The sequence below is a fragment of the Callithrix jacchus genome, chromosome 1 (genome assembly GCF_049354715.1).
Source record: "Callithrix jacchus isolate 240 chromosome 1, calJac240_pri, whole genome shotgun sequence".
NCBI classification, from domain to species: Eukaryota; Metazoa; Chordata; class Mammalia; order Primates; family Cebidae; genus Callithrix; species Callithrix jacchus.
In genome coordinates this window covers 50920517-50938473 of record NC_133502.1, presented here as the reverse complement: position 1 = coordinate 50938473, position 17957 = coordinate 50920517, and the positions used below count along the sequence as shown (strand labels likewise).

The window sequence follows — 17957 nt, the reverse complement described above, 5'->3', positions numbered from 1 at the left end:
TGACACATGGTAGATCTCCGTAGCTGCAGCTAGAACTACATGGATGATGTTTGTTGTTTGTTTGTTGGCTTTTCTGTTGGTTTGTTGGTTGTTTTTGCTCATCTGAAACCAGAATTTGTTTGCTCATTTGAAACCAGAAGGGCAAACTGAGCCAGGAACAGAGGAATACATCAAAGTCCAATATAGCAGTTTGGAAGTCCAGGGTTTTTGTTTTTTTAATGATAAAGTTAGAAGCAAATATAAGCACAGAACTATGCAGTGGAAATCCAAGGAAGAAACAAGAGCAGGAAACTTGTCTGTCTTCAAATGGCTCTAGTCCTTCCTTGCAGACCCTGCACATTTTTGAAATGAAAGGAAAAAAATATATGTCACTTTTCTTTAAAAAAGTAACAGACCGACTTAAAGAATAAATAATTATGTTAAAAGTAAATGAGAATGGTTTCTGCGGCTCATGTTAGGCTGTGAATTATTTAGTAGCATATGATTCTTTATTTTCAATTGCATAATTAGAGTTGAAACTTGTGAGTACATTCATTTTTTCTTTTGGAAAACTAGTGCCCAGGATAACAACCATGTACTTTGCTTGACATCACATAGCTGTTAACTAACCCTACTCAATGCTCATACTGTTTTTCTTCTGAAAATATATGCTTACAATACAGGTATATTAGGGTTCTCTAGAAGGAAATAATTAATTTGAGATACACACACACACACACACAGATGCACACACACACACACACACACACACATATATAAACTCCCATATATAGCTATACTTTCCTAAGTATATATGTATATATACTATATCTATCTATATACATATATACTGTATCTATATAAAGGAGTTTACTAAGTATTTACATATATGTATATATAATATATAAAATATATTATATATATTATGTATATGTATATATAAGAGTTTACTAAGTATATAATATATATGCATATATATCTATATAAAGGAGTTTACTAAGTATTCATATATGTATGAATATACTAAGTATTACTTTATATACATATATACTTTACTAAGTATTTACTTTATATACATATATATAAATACTTAGTATTACCTTGGATTACAGGCTTGTGCCATGGTGCCCAACTAATTTTTGTATTTTTAGTGGAGATGAGGTTTCTCCATGTTTGTCAGGTTGGTGCCCAACCTCAGGTGATCCACTGCCTCAGCCTCCCAAAGTGCTGAAATTACAGGCATGAGCCACCGTGCCCAGCCTGAAGCTTTTCTTAATGGAATGCTAAACTGGTACAAAGCAGGCTGCTTTGCTTTTTTATAATTTAAAATTCACTGTAGTCTTTAGGACTCTTTGTGGTAGTGATCTCTGTGGAAATAATACCTCATTGTGCAAATCCACAAGGTCATAGGAGAATATAATTCTCAAGCTCTTTTCGAATGCAATTAACTTCTTTTCTGGTTCAAACTCCTTGAGTTATAGCAATATATCTACCCATGAAAGCCAAAAATGTATTCCCATTTGTTTGAGTGACCCAAGCACATTATAGCTGTATAGATCACTAGTTATTATGTGGTGTGTGTCATGTAAAGAAGACCTTCAGCTTTACTGTAATAAGTCTTGGTTCACTTGGTTTTCAAGTGTCCTGTCAATTTTGGTTAAATATTGATAACTTTGCACAGCAGAATGCAGAATGTTCATTTTGTGGGTAGGTAGCAGACAACTAACAGGTAAAGTGAAGCTTTTTATATTCTGTGAAAATGCAGAAGTCGTATAGCATATTGACATAACAAAATCCCATTATGCAGAAACTTATACAAAGAGTACAAATAATGACAATATCCTACATGTAAAGTCACGAGGTTAAATAAGACATTCTGATCTTTAATAAAAACATGAAGAAAATTGCCCTAAAATAAATTTGTTAACATACCTCTGACAGCTAAAAGGTATTTAACATACTTCAGGAAACATGAATTACTTTTCACAGGGAAATTCTGGAAAATCAGAAAGAATACATGTATTATTAACTACTATCTATCATAACCATCAGAGATAACATTAATATTTTCAATGTAAAAATATCAGTTATATAAATGTATATTTGTAAGATATTTGTATATCTTCATGATGCAAATGTTTTATGTTAGTAAAATATTCTCTACCTTAACTCTATAAAAATATATATCATTTTCTTTAAGACTTAACATCTTAGATCTTTAAGTAGACAGTTGATTAGCATTATTAAAGGTTAAGCAATTTCAAAATAAAATTACACTTTCTATAACAGAAAATTATTACTTAAAATATAGTGAAGATTTTAATGTAAAAGTAATTTTTTAATCTCTCATTTTATTTTTGTTTCAAAAATATTGAGCAAAAGTATCTTTATAACATGTTCTATGCTAGGTACAGAGCTAGTAGCTCACAATAGCAGTGAAGAGGTCAGACCTTAGCTTCATACAAACATGTCAAGTTACAGGACAATACATAAAATATATAATTCTTTAATAGAGATTTTAATAAGCAGTGCATTGGTTCTCTTTTACATACAACATCATAACCTCTAGACCCTGTCCCATTGCAGCCACTGGGCAGTGTTTAGTCCCTCACAGGCTCTAAACAGCAGCTATGTCTGTCAAACCAGATTATCTTTCAGGCACAACTTTCTTATCTCCTTATCAATTCAGCGATGCAAACATGCCTTATACATACAGAGCTCAGAAGTGAAGGGGACTTAAGGCATAGTGAGCAACAGTCTGTGACACTTGCCCAATCCCACTGCAGCCACTGGGCAGTGTTTAGTCCCTCACAGGCTCTAAACAGCAGCTGTGTCTGCACAGCCTGATTATCTTTCAGGCACAACTTTCTTGTCTTCTATTCAATTCAGCTATGCTCATACCTCATGCATACAGAGCTCAGAAGTGAAGGGGACCTAAGGCACAGTGAACAACAGTCTGTGACACTTGCCCAATGGGAAATGGGAGCTGATGTATAAATATTTTTATTTGCTCCATCCCCCAACTTGCTCCATGCCAGTTTTTTAGGATAGCATTTGCAAATAGACTATTCATACGTAAATTTTTATCATAGACACTGTTCAGTAGAAAAACCCAGGCTAAGATAGTGAGTACCATAAATACATTTAAATAGTAGACACTTGGGATGGGACTGTGGAGCGCTGTATTATTCAGCAGTCAAAAAGCAATAATAATCCTTTGCAGAAGCAATAACTTCTGGCATGAAGCAATATGGCATAATTATGCACACTGTCACTTGTGCTTCATTGGGAAGGGTGCAGGTGAAAGCTGAAGTGTTGGCTTTTGCAAAGGCTGTAGTACTTCATCAATATGAGGGAAAGACTAATTATAAATATCGGAAGAAGTGGTGTGGCTTTTTAAACCTAATTTGAAAGCCTTTACAAAATAACCATGTGATGCCCTAATATTATGAAATGCATCAGCATTCCGAAAGAGTCTGCCTGATGTAATAGTGGAATAACTTGTTGAAGACTCAGCTAAAAGCCAGTTACAGAACAATTCTTTAAAGAGCTGTCCTTCAGGATGGAAAATATTTATAGAATCAATGGCCATTGTTTGAAAGTAGGACTGCAGCATGGTGTTGAGGGAGTAAAAACATGAGAGAAGGCTATGAGTTAGTCAGGAGACAGATGACTCAGGGTCCTACGATAAGGGAGATATATACATATATACAATTTATGAACACATACAAATAGAGAAAGATATATAAATATACCTATCTACATATATACCTGTATATAATTTAGAAAAATAATGCTTATGCTTTGGAGGTATATGTGCCAAGATTGCAGAAAATTAGAGAAAAAAACAAAGCAACAACAACAACAACAAAAAACATGGAGTAAAGAGGTTATAAAACCAGTAATCCAGAGTATTCAAAAAACCGACTTTCTAAGAGAAGGAATAAATTGACTTTATGAAAGTTAATCAATGGTCTCAATGAGAGTAGTTTTGATGCTATGGGAAGAAGCCTGAATAAATAGAATAATATATACATTTGTTCATTCAATAAATATTTATTGAGCAACTGCCATGTGCCAGACACTGTTCTAAGTCCCTGGGAAACATCAGAGAACAAAACCAATGAAGAGCCTTTATCTCCTCATGAAAACAAACGAGAAAAAATAGCATATTGAATCAATTACTCATTGAGTATATTAGAAGGTGACAAAAACAAAGGAAAAAGTTACATTAAAAGTGGACCTGGGGAGGTGGGACCAGGAGTGTAAGGGGAAGAGTTGGGAGACTGCTATTTTAGAGGTTAGTAAGATTGGAATCATTAAGTAGGCATTTGTGGAGAAACTCAAAGGAGGAAGCTCACTGAAGGAGGATAAAATGTCAGTCACATGTGTGTAATTGGAGAAAAAACGTTCCAGCCATAGAGAAAGCCAGTGCAAGAGGCTCATGGGGAAAGGCAGTGTGTCTGAATGAAACCTGTAATAGAAGAGTAGGAAGGGGTAAAGAGAATCAATAAATAGGAAGGCCAAATCATTCAGGACCCGCAGGCCATTGTCAGAAATTTGGCTTTACCTTGAGTAAGATAGATTTAGTGGAATAGCACCATTTGATTTGTGTTTTAAAAATAATTACCAAACCTAAAATGCAAAAAAAAAAAGATTATAAAAAAAAATAATAATTACCCTAGTTGTTCTGTAGTGAAAAGACTCTGAAGGTATAAGGGTGGATGCTAGAAAACTGGTATATATCTCACAGGCTAGCCCACTGCCTATTTTTGTAAGGCTTTGAATGAAAAAAACTTTTTTCAGGTAAAATTGACAATCGAGAATGGGAAATACTAACAGGAGTAGATTCCAGTTCTGTCATTATTAGATGTGTTATTTTAAAAATTGTTCTCAATTAGTATTGTTGCATCTGAATTTTGTCAACAAAACTATTTTCTCTCTTGCTCTATATACAACTACATCATATCCTGGTTTTTGCCTCTTGTCCTTTAAAGTCAAAAATATTTACTAACTAATAAAATACTAGAAAATATATTGTTAACTATATTAGTAAACTAGTAAACATACTTGTAAAAGGTTTAATAAAAATATGTAAATTATCTGACCCTTTAGAGAAAATATTTGCAATTCCCTGAATGAGAAAACTACTGAATTAATGTTCAAAAGAAATTGTGTTTCACATCTGAGTCTTTACAGTGGAATTGAGAAAAAAATAATGGCAGAGTTCTAGATTTATTTTGATAAAGAAAATATAATTAGCTGATGGATTAGATATAGAACATGAGACAAAGAAAGAGAACCAAAATGTCATTAATATTTTTGGCCCGAGCAATTAGAGAAAGGAGTTGTCATCTCTAAAATGTGGAAAGTGGTAGTGGGGCAGGTTTGAAAGCTAAAAATCAGTAATTCATTTTTAAGATGTTGAGATTAAGTTGGATGTTAAATATGCAAATTACATGTATGTAAATCTGGTGATGGCAAGAGTGGTATGAGGAGGGTGAGGAAGTGGAAGCACTGAATGTAGATGCCTCTTTGAAGAGGAGGCTTGAGGCAGTAGATTATATATGAATGAAAGTGTAACAATCCTCTACCAGCTGCCTACACTGAGCCGATTTATCAAGATAGGCAAATTGCAATGAAGAAAGAGTGTAATGTATGCCAAGTCAACTGTACAGGAGACTGGAGTTTTATTATTTCTCAAATTAGTTTCCCCAAAAACGTGGGGATCAGATAGGGGATCATAAAGTGGGGAGTGCTGATTAGTTTGGTAGGAGATGAAAGCACAGGGAGTTGAAACTATCCACTTGTACTAAGTTAGTTCCTGGATGGGAGCCACAAGACCAGATAAGCCAGTTTATGGATCTGGGTTCTGCCAGCTGATCCATCAAGTGGAAGGTCTGAAAAATACCTCAAGCATTAATCTTTCTTTGAGATAGTGATGTTATTCTCAGGACTAGGAGGTTTGGAATCGTGCAGACTTCAACTGTGTGACTCTTGAACCATAATTTCTAATCTTGCAGCTAATTTGTTAGTCCTATAAAGGCAGTCTAGTCCCCAGGCAAGAAGGGGTCTTATTTCAGTGAAGGGCTGTTATTATCTTTGTTTCAAAGTTAAACTGTGTTTGGTTTTCTCTTCTTGTGTTAGTTTGCTAAGGGAAATAGCCTCCAGCTCATCCATGTTCTCACAAAAGACATGATCTCATTCTTTTTTATGGCTACGTAGTATTTCATGGTGTATACGTAGCACATTTTCTTTATCCAATCTGTCATTGATGGGCATTTAGGTTGATTCCTTGCCTTTGTTCTTGTGAATAGTGCTGTAATGAACAATTGTATACTGAGTACCAGCTTGGCTGGAGAGACCCCCACCCAGGAGGCGCTGAAGGAAATGAGAGGCAGACACCCAGATAGAACAGCAAAGTGGGTCTATCTGGGGTGGGGGTGGGCAGCAGCCTTCCAAACTGGGAGCCTCAGGGGCTGACAGCATTCCAGGCTGAAGGCCACAAGCAGACTCTGTTCCACATATTTATTCTCTCTGAACACATGATTATTATTAACCAACAAGTGTCTGTATTTTCTCATAACACAAAAATATACCAAGTAGGCAGCTATTGCCCACTTACCATGGATGACAAACAAGCTAAAAGGTATTCTCCATAAGAAAGCCACAGGGGCAGGGGCAGATATCGCAAAGAATTGTTTAAACCAGTGTGTGATATTTATACATTGTCCTGCCACTTTGGAATGCCCCAAGTAGTTTTCTGCTTGGGGTGAGGGGGCGGCTAGGTTTTCCTTGTCATCATTTGTCCTAGCAAACAATATATTCTATCATACATTCAGCATTCATCAATATTCATAAACTTAATATTTCTCAACATTTGTATGCATGTGCCTTTATCCTACAATGATTCATATTCCTCTGGGTATATATCCAGTAATGGGATTGCTGTGTTGAATGGCGGTTCTGCTTTTTGCACTTTGAGGAATTACCATACTGCTTCCCAGAATGGCTGAACTAATTTACACTCTTACCAACAATGTACAGGTGTTCCCTTTTCTCTGTAACCACACCAGCCTCTGTATTTTTTTGACATTTTAGTAATAGCCATTCTGACTGATACAAGATGGTATCTCATTGTGGTTCTGATTTGCATTTCTCTAATGATCAGGGATATTGAGGGTTTTTTTTTTTAACATGCTTGTTGGCCTCATGTATGTACACTTTTAATGGAGTTGTTTTTCCCTTATTAATTTGTTCAAGTTCCTTATAGATGCTGGATATTAGACCTTTGTCAGATACATAGTTTACAAATATTTTTTTCTATTTTTTGTGTTGTCTATTAACAGATATTCTCATTTAAAATGGGAGCTTAATGATCAGAACTTATGGACATGAAGGAACAACAGACAGTGGGGTATTCTCAAGGTTGGAGAGTATGAAGAGCAGAAAAGATTACCATTGGGTACTAGGCTTAATACATGAGTGATGAAATAATCTGTACAACAAACCCTAGTGACACGAGTTTACCTATGTAACAAACATTCATATGTACTCTTGAACCTAAAATAAATGCTAAAAAATAAAAGGAAATAAAGTTAAATGATAAACTAAGTTCCTCCCAAAGCTAGTTTGGCCTGTGCCCAGGAATGAACAAGGACAGACTGGAAGTTAGAAGCAAGATGGAGTCAGGTAGGTCAGATCTCTGACACTGTAATAATTTCTCTCATAATTTTTGCAAAGGCAGTTTCAAAAGTTCCAAAGGTTTTATTTGCTATTATATTTCCTCTTGTTTTACACATGAAGGATATTAAATTATGTGAGCTGTTGATAGTAATAGGATGGTGCAAAAGATTTGAAGAGATTCAATTAGAGAAGATAAAAGGGAAAAATCATCAAAGTTCTGATTGATAGGCTCAATAAGTATGACTCAAGGGCAATATTGTAAACACAACTTTATTTTACCCTCCCACTTGTATTAATTCAGGTAATTTTTCTCTGCTTTCAGGTGAAAATTTAGACAAGTTTTGTTACTAGAAAGGGGTCCCAATCCAGACCCCAAGAGAGGGTTCTTTGATTTCACACAAGAATAAACTCAGGGAGAGTCCATAAAGTGAAAGGAAGTTCATTAGAAAAGTAAAGGAATAAAAAATGGTTAGGTCATAGGCAGAGTAGCCCTGAGGGCTGCTGCTTAGCTATTTTCATTATTGGTTAGGTATTTCTTGATTATATGCTAAACAAGGGATGGATTATCCTTGAGTTTTCCAGGAATGGGGTGGGCAATTCACAGAACTGAGGGGTTCACCCCTTTTTAAACCAGGTAGATAAACTTCCTGACATTCCAAGACATTTGCAAGCTGTCATAGTGCTGGTGCGAGTGTCTCTTAGCATATTAATGCCTTAAAAGCTTCTAAGGGTGACCAGAGGTCACTTGCATAGCCCTCTTGGTTATGGTGGGAATTAACTGGTTGCTTTAGCACATTCTGTTTTATCAGCAAGATCTTTGTGACCATACCTTGTGCCATCCTTTTATCCCATCACACTTAGAATGCCTAAACTCCTTGGAATACAGCCCAATAGGTCTCAGCCATATTTTACCAAGCCCCTATTCAAGATGGAGTTGCTCTGTTTGAAATGCCTCTAACAGTTTTGTTACTTCTGGTTATTCTTACAAAATGGAAATTCCTAAGATTTTTCAAAATTTCAAACACAGTCTGAACTTAGTAATTATAAATTCTAATTGCGACAAATAGTCAAAATTGTGACTTTAACTTAGTGTCAAATATTTCCCCTCCCTTACCTGGAAAGTTTAGTCTGGGAAGGAGCGCCACATTAGGGCTGGAAGTTCTTAAATGCCCAGGAGGCAGGTGGAACCCTTTTCTCTGGGCTTAGTCAGGCTAATAGCTCAGTTTCTCTGTGTAATTCCCATCGCAAATTGCTGGCAGTGCATTTCATTTGTAGGCAGCTTCCCATTCATTTCCTGGATTTCTCTCTCTCCATATTGACCCCACACTTGGAGTTCTATTGCTTTTTCCATGGGTTCCTTTTGTACTGAACTTAAATTGGCCTCAAAAAGGGATATTGTATTATGAGGTCCACATTTGATTCAGATAAAACATACTTGAAAATGTGGGGCTCCATTCAAAAAGTACTCCTGTGTTCCAGATATAATAGTGACCCATGTTTGCCATGCTGCCCAAGCAGTTTGTCTCCGTGTGTTACTCCTGTCCTTCACTCTTCCTGGGATGGGTCAAAACTATGTTCTTGGTTCTGCTAAGTTCTATGAGAAATTATTAAAACTCATTTTTTATTCCTATCAATGTCTTCCCTTTGTCCCTTGGTGGTGAAATGCGGGGTGTGGTAATAACAGCTCTCTCTCAAAATATTGCTTTAAAATTCTCTTCCTGAAGCTCCACCTTTTTATATTTTCTTTATTGAATTAGGTGAAGAGTTGAAGAGTTTTGAAACATATTCTACATATCGCTTTCAATTTCTACTTTCAGTCTACGATATTTTATCAGAATGTCATATCTATTGAATCCAGGTGGTGCAAACTGTATCTTTCCATTGAGTATTCTGTTACTTGCAAATTTATTGAGAAGATGGGAAAACTAGAAGTATAATGGAAAATAATCTAGCATATTGATATGGCAGATAGTCATGATGGTTTTCATCAGAAATAATTTAGAATATTTCTAAAGCATGAAATGAGTTTGCTTTAACAGTATTCTGAGAGGAGTTTATAAAAACAATTCTTAAATATATGTTTTAAACTTTAGGTAATATAACATTCAAAATCACATGATGTATTAAACATATACTGTTTGCAATTCAGTTTGGTGACTTGAACTTGCAAATAGCAACATGTAGCACCGAGACACTCCATTTTTTTTAATCTGAGTCCCATGAACCCTCTTTTTTATTTACCTGGCATAAAAAAAATAAGTCAATCAGGATAACTTTGGCAGAACTTTATTATAATTTTATGATTTAAGTCTCAGAAAACAGTTTGGGCTAAAATAGGAAGATATCAGAGACTTTTAGAGAGCCACCTTTTTGTCAGCTAAAACAATTTAAAATAATGTAATTTATCATTTTCCATTAGTATTTAAATGGATTATATTCAAAATGAATAAAATCCATACAGCATGTAAAAGTGTTAAGGTTTGCTGGAGGAAGAACTACTTTCAATATCATAAGAATGAAAGAGAAAAAAATAGATGCGAACATTGATTTTCAGTACGTTTACAGGTTTTGTGTCTGGTGGATTAGAGAATGCCTGAGTTGAATTTTGAAGCCAGATGAAAAAGTAGTCTTATGATTCAAAGCATGAACTGTAAATAATACCACCTAAGAGAGTTGTGAGAAATGGGAATGAAGCAGTAGTCAGGCACTAGATAATAAAAGATCATGTGTGGCATACTAAGGATTTTTTTAATTCTACAGGCAACAGAGGGTCATTAAACAATTTCATCAAGGTAAAATCTCATGCTGGTGGTATTTATGTAAGGGATTTATGATGGATGAAGAATGAGAAGCAAGGATCCAACTAAGAATGCTATTACAGTAGTTTAGTTTAAAGATAGTAAGAGGCTATGATGTCTCATAGCATAAAAAAAGAGAAGTTGTCAGGGCGTGGTGGCTCAAGCCTGTAGTATCAGCACTTTAGGAGGCTGAGGCAGGCAGTTCACGAGGTCAGGAGATAGAGATCAGGTTGGCCAACATGGTAGAACCCAGTGTCTACTAAAAATGCAAAACTTAGCTTAGTCCCAGCTTGGGAAGCTAGAACAGGAGAATCGCTTGAACCAGGTGGTGGAGGTTACAGTAAGCTGAGATGGCGCCACTGCACTCCAGCCTGGGCTACAGAGCAAGACCTCATCTTAAAAAAAAAAAAAAAGACAGAGAGAGAGAGAGAGAGATGGAAAGAGAAACATTAATGAAGGCCAATTGGCTGGACTTGAAGCATAATAAGATGTGGAAAATGAGAAAGAGCTCAAAGTCAATAATAAGATTCAAACTTTTATATCAGCTCTATGTTTTGGTATTAATCAATATAAAATTTAAAGAAAGAAATTCAGTTTGAAAAGGAGAGGGAGGCAAAAATATTGATAAAGAAATAATTGAATTTTGTAAATATTGATTTTGAGGTGCCTGCTGGATATTCAGATGGAGATATAAGGTAAAAAATTGTGCATAAAATTTTGAAGTTTAGGTGGAGATGGAGGCAAGATAAATCGATTTGGTACTCATCAAGATAAGCATGTGTTGGTTTCAAGAGTAGAAGAGATTATCCAGATATAATTAGCTTTGTGATGCTGTTTTCAGAATCTTATTATGTTTGCAAGCCATGGAAGATGAAAAAAATATTTCTTTGGTCTTTTATTTGTACATTTTATTAGTTTTCCTTTCAAATTAAAATCAGTATATGCTTTTTACAATAAGCCAAGCAACTTTCTAAAATGTCTTATGGTTTTGATTACAAATAATTTCATTGATATTATCTTCTTCTGAATCTTTGTATGTTTTATCATTTTTATATCTCATTTTTATATTTTGTATCTCTGTAGTATTATTTTATGAATCAATTTTTAAATTCTTTTTCCTGCTTGTTCATTCAGGGATAAATTATACATAGCAACCTAATATTTTACAAAGTGCATGAATTGCCTTTAGGAATCCTTACTATCTACATGAATATTTGTATATAACTCCTTAGTTGATGTTAAATTGGGGAACATTTGAGGCAGGGGTCCTTGGAAGAAGCTTTTTGAATTAAATATTTATATAGCAAATTTGGGGATGTGCACTTGAGAAAAACTGTAAGTAAGTGAAAGAAGCAGGACTGGGCAGAGGTTGAAGTTAAAATGTACTGCAAAGGATTCAGCTGATCCCAAGGACTGCACAGTCCAAAACAAAGACAAGAGGTCTGAGCCTCTGTATTCCAGTATCAAGGATGCTTTGAATGCAGGTTGACCTTCAGACAAAAAAATTCCAGGAGAAAGACTGAGCTGTGAGTTGTCAGCTGCCAGTACTAGCTGTGTGAAAGAGGGCTTTATCCTAAAGCAGGAAGCATCATGGATTCCACTACAGTACCCACTTTATCCCATTTTGATTCATGTTTCTAGTAGCAAGCTCACCCCCACCTGGTTCAGATTCTCTAAGATTCTATTTTGTCTTATACCCTGGGGAAATGTATAATATGCATGCCAGTGGGGTGATTTACATCTTCTCTCTCTTCACTGCATTGATCTCAAGGACAAATACCTTTTCAACATTCCTCTCACACTGGATGGCATCTCTGTTGGTTTAGGTGGCTTATGTGGGAGGTGAAGTTTTCTTTTATCTATTGATAATGACCTCTTTAGTCCGTGACTGATACACTTATTCGTTTAAGATTAAAAATTTAGGACAAAAGGGCCAGGCGCGGTGGCTCACGCCTGTATTCCCAGCACTTTGGGAGGCTGAGGAGGGTGGATCAGGAGGTCAAGACATCAAGACCATCCTGGCCAACATGGTGAAACCCCATCTCTACTAAAAATACAAAAAAATTAGCTGGAAGTGATGGTGCGCGCCTGTAGTCCCAGCTACTCGGGAGGCTGAGGCAGAATTGCTTGAACCCGGGAGGCGGAAGGTGCAGTGAGCTGAAGTCACGCCACTGCACTCCAGCCAGGCGCCTGGTGACAGAGTGAGACTCTAACTCAAAAAAAAAAAAAAAATTAATACAGTAGGTACCAATGAGATGTCTCAATAAATTAAAGAAAAGTCCAAGCTTATTCTTTCTTGCAGGGATTTTCTAACAATAACCCTACCACTCACTGACGATTAGGTCAATTATCTTATCAGTATGTTGATGCCTTTACTTGTAGGTCTTTTGTACAAGGTACTTGAAATGACCATATGGTAGCTGCCCAAGACCACAGGAGCCCACTCTTGTATCAGCATGACACGGATGAGAGACATGGAGTCAAAGGAGATCATTTTGGAGCTTTAAGATTTCACTGCCCAACTGGGTTTTGGACTTGCATGGGACCTGTAGCCCCTCAGTTTTGGCCAATTTCTCCCACTTGGACTGGCTGCATTTACACAATGCCTGTACTTCCATTGTATGTAGGAAGTAACTAACTTGCTTATGATTTTACAGGCTTATAGCCGAAGGAATTTGCCTTATCTCTGACAAGACTTTAGACAGTGGACTTTTGAGTTACTGCTGAAATGAGTTAAGACTGTTGACACTCTTGAGCAGTCATGATCGGTTTCACAATGTGAGGACATAAGGTTTGGGAAGGATTGGGTGGAATAATATGGTTTGGCTGTGTCCTACCCAAATCTTATCTCGAATTGTAACTCCCGTAATTCCCATGTGTCATTGGAGGGACCCAATGGTAGGTTATTGAATCATGGGGGAGGGGTCTTTCTCATGCTGTTCTTGTGATAGTGAATAAGTCTTATAAGATCTGATTGTTTTTATAAAGGGGAGTTCCCCTGAACATGCTCTGTCTTGTCTGCTGCCATGTAAGACGTCCATTGCTCTTCCACCATAATTGTGAGGCCTCCCTAGCTATATAGAACTATGAGTCCATTAAACCTCTTTGCTTTATAATTTATCAGTCTTGGATATGTGTCAGTTAGCAGTGTGAAAACAGACTAATACTTAAAGTTCAATGGGACTATTATTGTGTCCTCTGCCAAAAGTTTCCTACCCTCTCCCTTTGGAAATTAGCACCCCTAGACCTATAGAGCCTAAGTTATTAGAACAAAAAGTACTTCCATTGGGTGACTGGAAGGACAGAAAACAACTCTACATCTATTTACCCTTCCTTGTTTCTACCTTGGGAAAAAAGCACCATCTAAATTTTGGTGATTTATCTTGGAGTATCACACCCTATCCTCGCAAAGTACCAAATGCTGTCTTGCACTTCAGCTGTTGTGTTAAGAGGTCATTCCCCTGCTTTATCAGATCAATAGACTTAAAGTTGCAGTATTTGATGAGTAGTAAATCACATCCTCATGTATATGGCCACATCTTGGTTGTAAATGATTCCTTTGATCAGAGGCAGTGTTATGAGACATTTCTATGAGGAGATCAGATACTCTGTTAGGCCTTGGGGACAGCCTGGTGAGCAGGAAGGCAAAGGAAAAAATAATCATCAATTTCATGCAATATGGATTTTAACCCTTTCAAGGGTATTGGGGTCTAATACAATCAACTTACCAACAAGTGACTGATTTGTCTCTAAACAACAAGATGTCATCTGCATTATGAATCAATGTGCTCTGCTAAAGAATGTACAGATATTAAAAAATGAAGAATGCATTTGCTAGATCAATGGCAACTTACATACTTGAGGCAATGTTAATCTGTTCTAGCAAAAACACATTTGCTATGGTACCTTTATACTATACAGACTGAAACTAGGATGAGTTTGTGAAAGTAAACTCTCTTTTCCTTAGATTCACCTTCTCTTAGGGGCCAGACTGGTGAATTAGAGATATAATGGGAATCACTACCCTCATCTTTAAGGAGTTATTTCCTTCTGGATGTGATATTAATTTGGATGTTTCTCCTGACTGACAAAGAGGGGCAGACTCAGAGTCTTCCTTTTTGCCTACACCACCATAATGGCTACAACCACACAGGTAAGTAAACTGGTGTGAAATTGCTGCTACCTATGAAGAACTGCAAAGAATCTGAGCTTTTACCCTAGATGCACATTAACCCAGAGGATGAAAGGCTTCTGCCTTAGAGGAAAATAACTTGATTATGCACAGTAGACCAAGCAGAATGAGCTTCAATATTTACATGAGTTCCCTGCTCTCCAAGACCTATAGGGGCAATGCAGAGTGGTCTAAGTGGTTGCAACCTGTTTCACAGTAGAGGAATATTAAGCTTAGAGAACACATATTTTTGATAATGAGTAGATCGCATGCCTTGGCTTTGCCCTGAGTGGAGACATTTTCTTTATTAAATTAGGCAATAAACAAACTGGTCCTGTACTTCAAAATGAGGCACTATCTTATGCAGCAAAAGATATTTGCTTGTACAACTATCCTTGAAAAGTTATCACAGAACAAAGCAACCAATGCCTCTGCTCTCAATACATGCAGAAATGTGGGAGACTGATGGGAACTTTTCTTTCAAAACTGTTTAAAAAAACTATAATAGAATAATCTAATTCAAGTTCTGAAAAGTCACCAAGGATTAGCTACCTAAACACAGTAGACCAACTGTCAACCAAATGTAGGCCACGATTTCATTTATTATCTTGCTCTTACGTGTTCTGATTTTAAAAGCTGACTATCCTGATACTTCCAGCCTTCAATATTTGATGTCAAGTTAGGACCTGTCTTTAACAGTTCTTAAAATGTTTGGCAATTTTCTGCTTCCCATTGTATGGTTACATGAGTAAATGTCATGGTTATTTTGGTGGGGGAGGGAGTAGAATCTGGGACAATCATAATTACAAGAACTTACTGTGGTATTGCAAGTGTCCTTCCTCTGGGCACATTGTTTCTCCCTTAGCCACAGCTAAAATTTGGTTCAAGTTTTCAAGCCGAGTAGGAAATAATGACTTCCTGTTAACCCGACCTCCCTCATCTACCTGATTATCAATCTCTGATTACTTTTGATTTTGTAAATCAAGAATACTTTTGTTGGCTATTGATTTACCTTGTCTTAAAAAACACTATATTTTGTTTCTTTACTGGTTTCTTTTAGACAATCCCCCCTAGTTTCCTTTATGGTCTTATAACTCGTTATGATAACTGAACTCATCTAAATTCTGACATTTAAATGCTGCCACGTGGTTTCAATATCCCATTCCTTTTATTACTAAGAAATTCAGTTATGTAATAACATCCATTATTTTCGGCTTTATTCTGCAAATACACACTCATTACTGAACTTCTTCGCCATGCTCATGTCCCTTTCTTTAGAAAATTCCTTGATACTTCAGTAAGAACTGTTTCCACCGAGTCCTCTCTTGGATAATCGCATCACAGTGGATTTTGTGAAGTTACATAGTAAATCCAGTTAGCATGATACATTATTTGTACCTTTTGAACCTTTCCTCCATTGTTTTCTATTCTAGAATTTCAATATCATTTAGAGGAAGCCATTGCTTTCCTCAAATTTTCAAATCCCATTTCCTCTCTGTATCTTTATCAGAGTAATAAATCAGGAATCCTGGGAGAGTATGTCATATTAATAAGCTTTCTGGTTTCAACTTTATGTTTCACCTCCCCCTTGATCATCATCCTCAGATCTCATTTCTATACATAGTCTCCTGGCTCTAGCCCATATATGGTGGCTTGTTCTGCAGCTTTTGTTGGCTTTTATTTCCTTTTCTCCTTAGTGAAAATGGCATTTCCCCAACCTGGCTGTTTTAGTTATTTATCTTATGACCAGGAGGGAAAATGGGAATAGATTCCAACGAAGTTTATGTTTTCTTGCAAGGCAGGTGACTCTACATCATGTTCAGGTAGGGAAGGATCTGACATTTAATAGAGAAGAGTAAGCCACTTCAGCCCTTTAAGAGAGTTGAGAAGAATCTGGAGTCTTGACGATTTTCAAAGGGACTCATCTGAATTCCCAGCGTCTCGTTCCATCATAATCAGAACCTTGATTTTGTTGCAAGAGACTTGATTGGGTGAAGAATTCAAATATCACTGGAGCTCTGCTACTCTCAAGTCTGATATCTACATTTGATGCTAGACTTCTTTAGTCCTCTGAATGCAGGAATGAAATTAGCCTTTTAAGCTACCAAGGAATTCCATTGGTTTTCACACTTCATATTAAGTAAGCCTTTAATTGACTTTCCATTGTGTATGAATAGTATACAACAACTCCTATATGATTCCATAGTCCTTGTAATTACTATTTCCTTCATATCTCTCAAATGTATAAAATATTACTATAGACAGTTAATTCCCATTCGTAGTTATCTCACTTGAGTTCAACACCAGTGAAAATTTTAACAATTGCACTGCTGCATAATTCCAAGGACACCCAGAACTTCCATCTACTCTCAGTGATATTTTTATGATTAACACAACGTAATTCCAAGACACCACAAAAATTGACAAAGCTGTATAAAATTCCACTCAAATATAAAATAATAATAATCAGCCTTTAAAAATTATTACATGTCGAATTTTTAAAGACAACAAAACAAACAAAAATTCCCCAAACCTTCCAGCCTAAAGTACCAATAGGTTTTTATTTTCACCCCTGGTTAGAGTCTTACTCTTTTTCATAAACAAGTTCAAATAAATATTAAATTAAAACTTTGAGAGAAGAAGTTAGCTTTTACTTGACACTATTGTTTTAACTCACTATTTAAACAACAGGAAGTCCTGTCAGTCTACAAAAGCAATGAAGCTAGTTCTAAAGTAGGATAACAGAAAGATTCTGGAAAAGAGTTAGAAAAGTAAGATATCAAAATTACAAACCTTTTCAGAAGTTAAAAACGTTCTGTGTATATTGTCATTGGAATATTTGCTCTGCTAAATTTTAATTTTCTCATTCAGTCTTCCTTAATTGCACTTGTGAATGAGAAAGGAAGAGGAAGGGAATAAGGGAGAAGAGAGGGAAAAAGAAAGGGGGAAGAAATAATAAGTTCTTAATTGGAAGGTCAGCTTCTCTTTTCTTAGTATGTTTAGCAAAGATTGTTTCATGTTTACTGGTATTGTTATGGACACAGTCATCAGGCACTTTCCATAGTCATTGATGAATAGCAGTAGGTCTTTGGGTCCCGCGGTGAAGAACTCTATTACTGCCATCTTCAGATGACTGTCCCATTTGGCAAATATTCTACATGACTGCTATTGAGCTTCCATCTGTCACAGCTCAATCCAACATCCAGGACAGGCACTTTAAAAGGGCAATTGCTCTACTGTCTAGTGGACTTAAAAAATAAAGAGGAAGAACACACTGTGGGTGTTTACATTAAATAAAAACAGAGGCTCATTTATCTAGTACT

General features: G+C 36.3%; 1 long non-coding RNA gene across 1 annotated transcript in view; it reads left to right on the top strand.

Moving 5' to 3' along the window:
- The window catches only part of LOC144579012 (uncharacterized), a 120780-nt gene extending 105251 nt beyond the window's left edge, over positions 1-15529 (top strand). Inside the window, exon 5 of the long non-coding RNA XR_013525738.1 lies at positions 14431-15529. This is a non-coding gene — a long non-coding RNA (uncharacterized LOC144579012). The remainder of the gene's footprint in view (positions 1-14430) is intronic.
- Positions 15530-17957: the final 2428 nt, after the last annotated feature.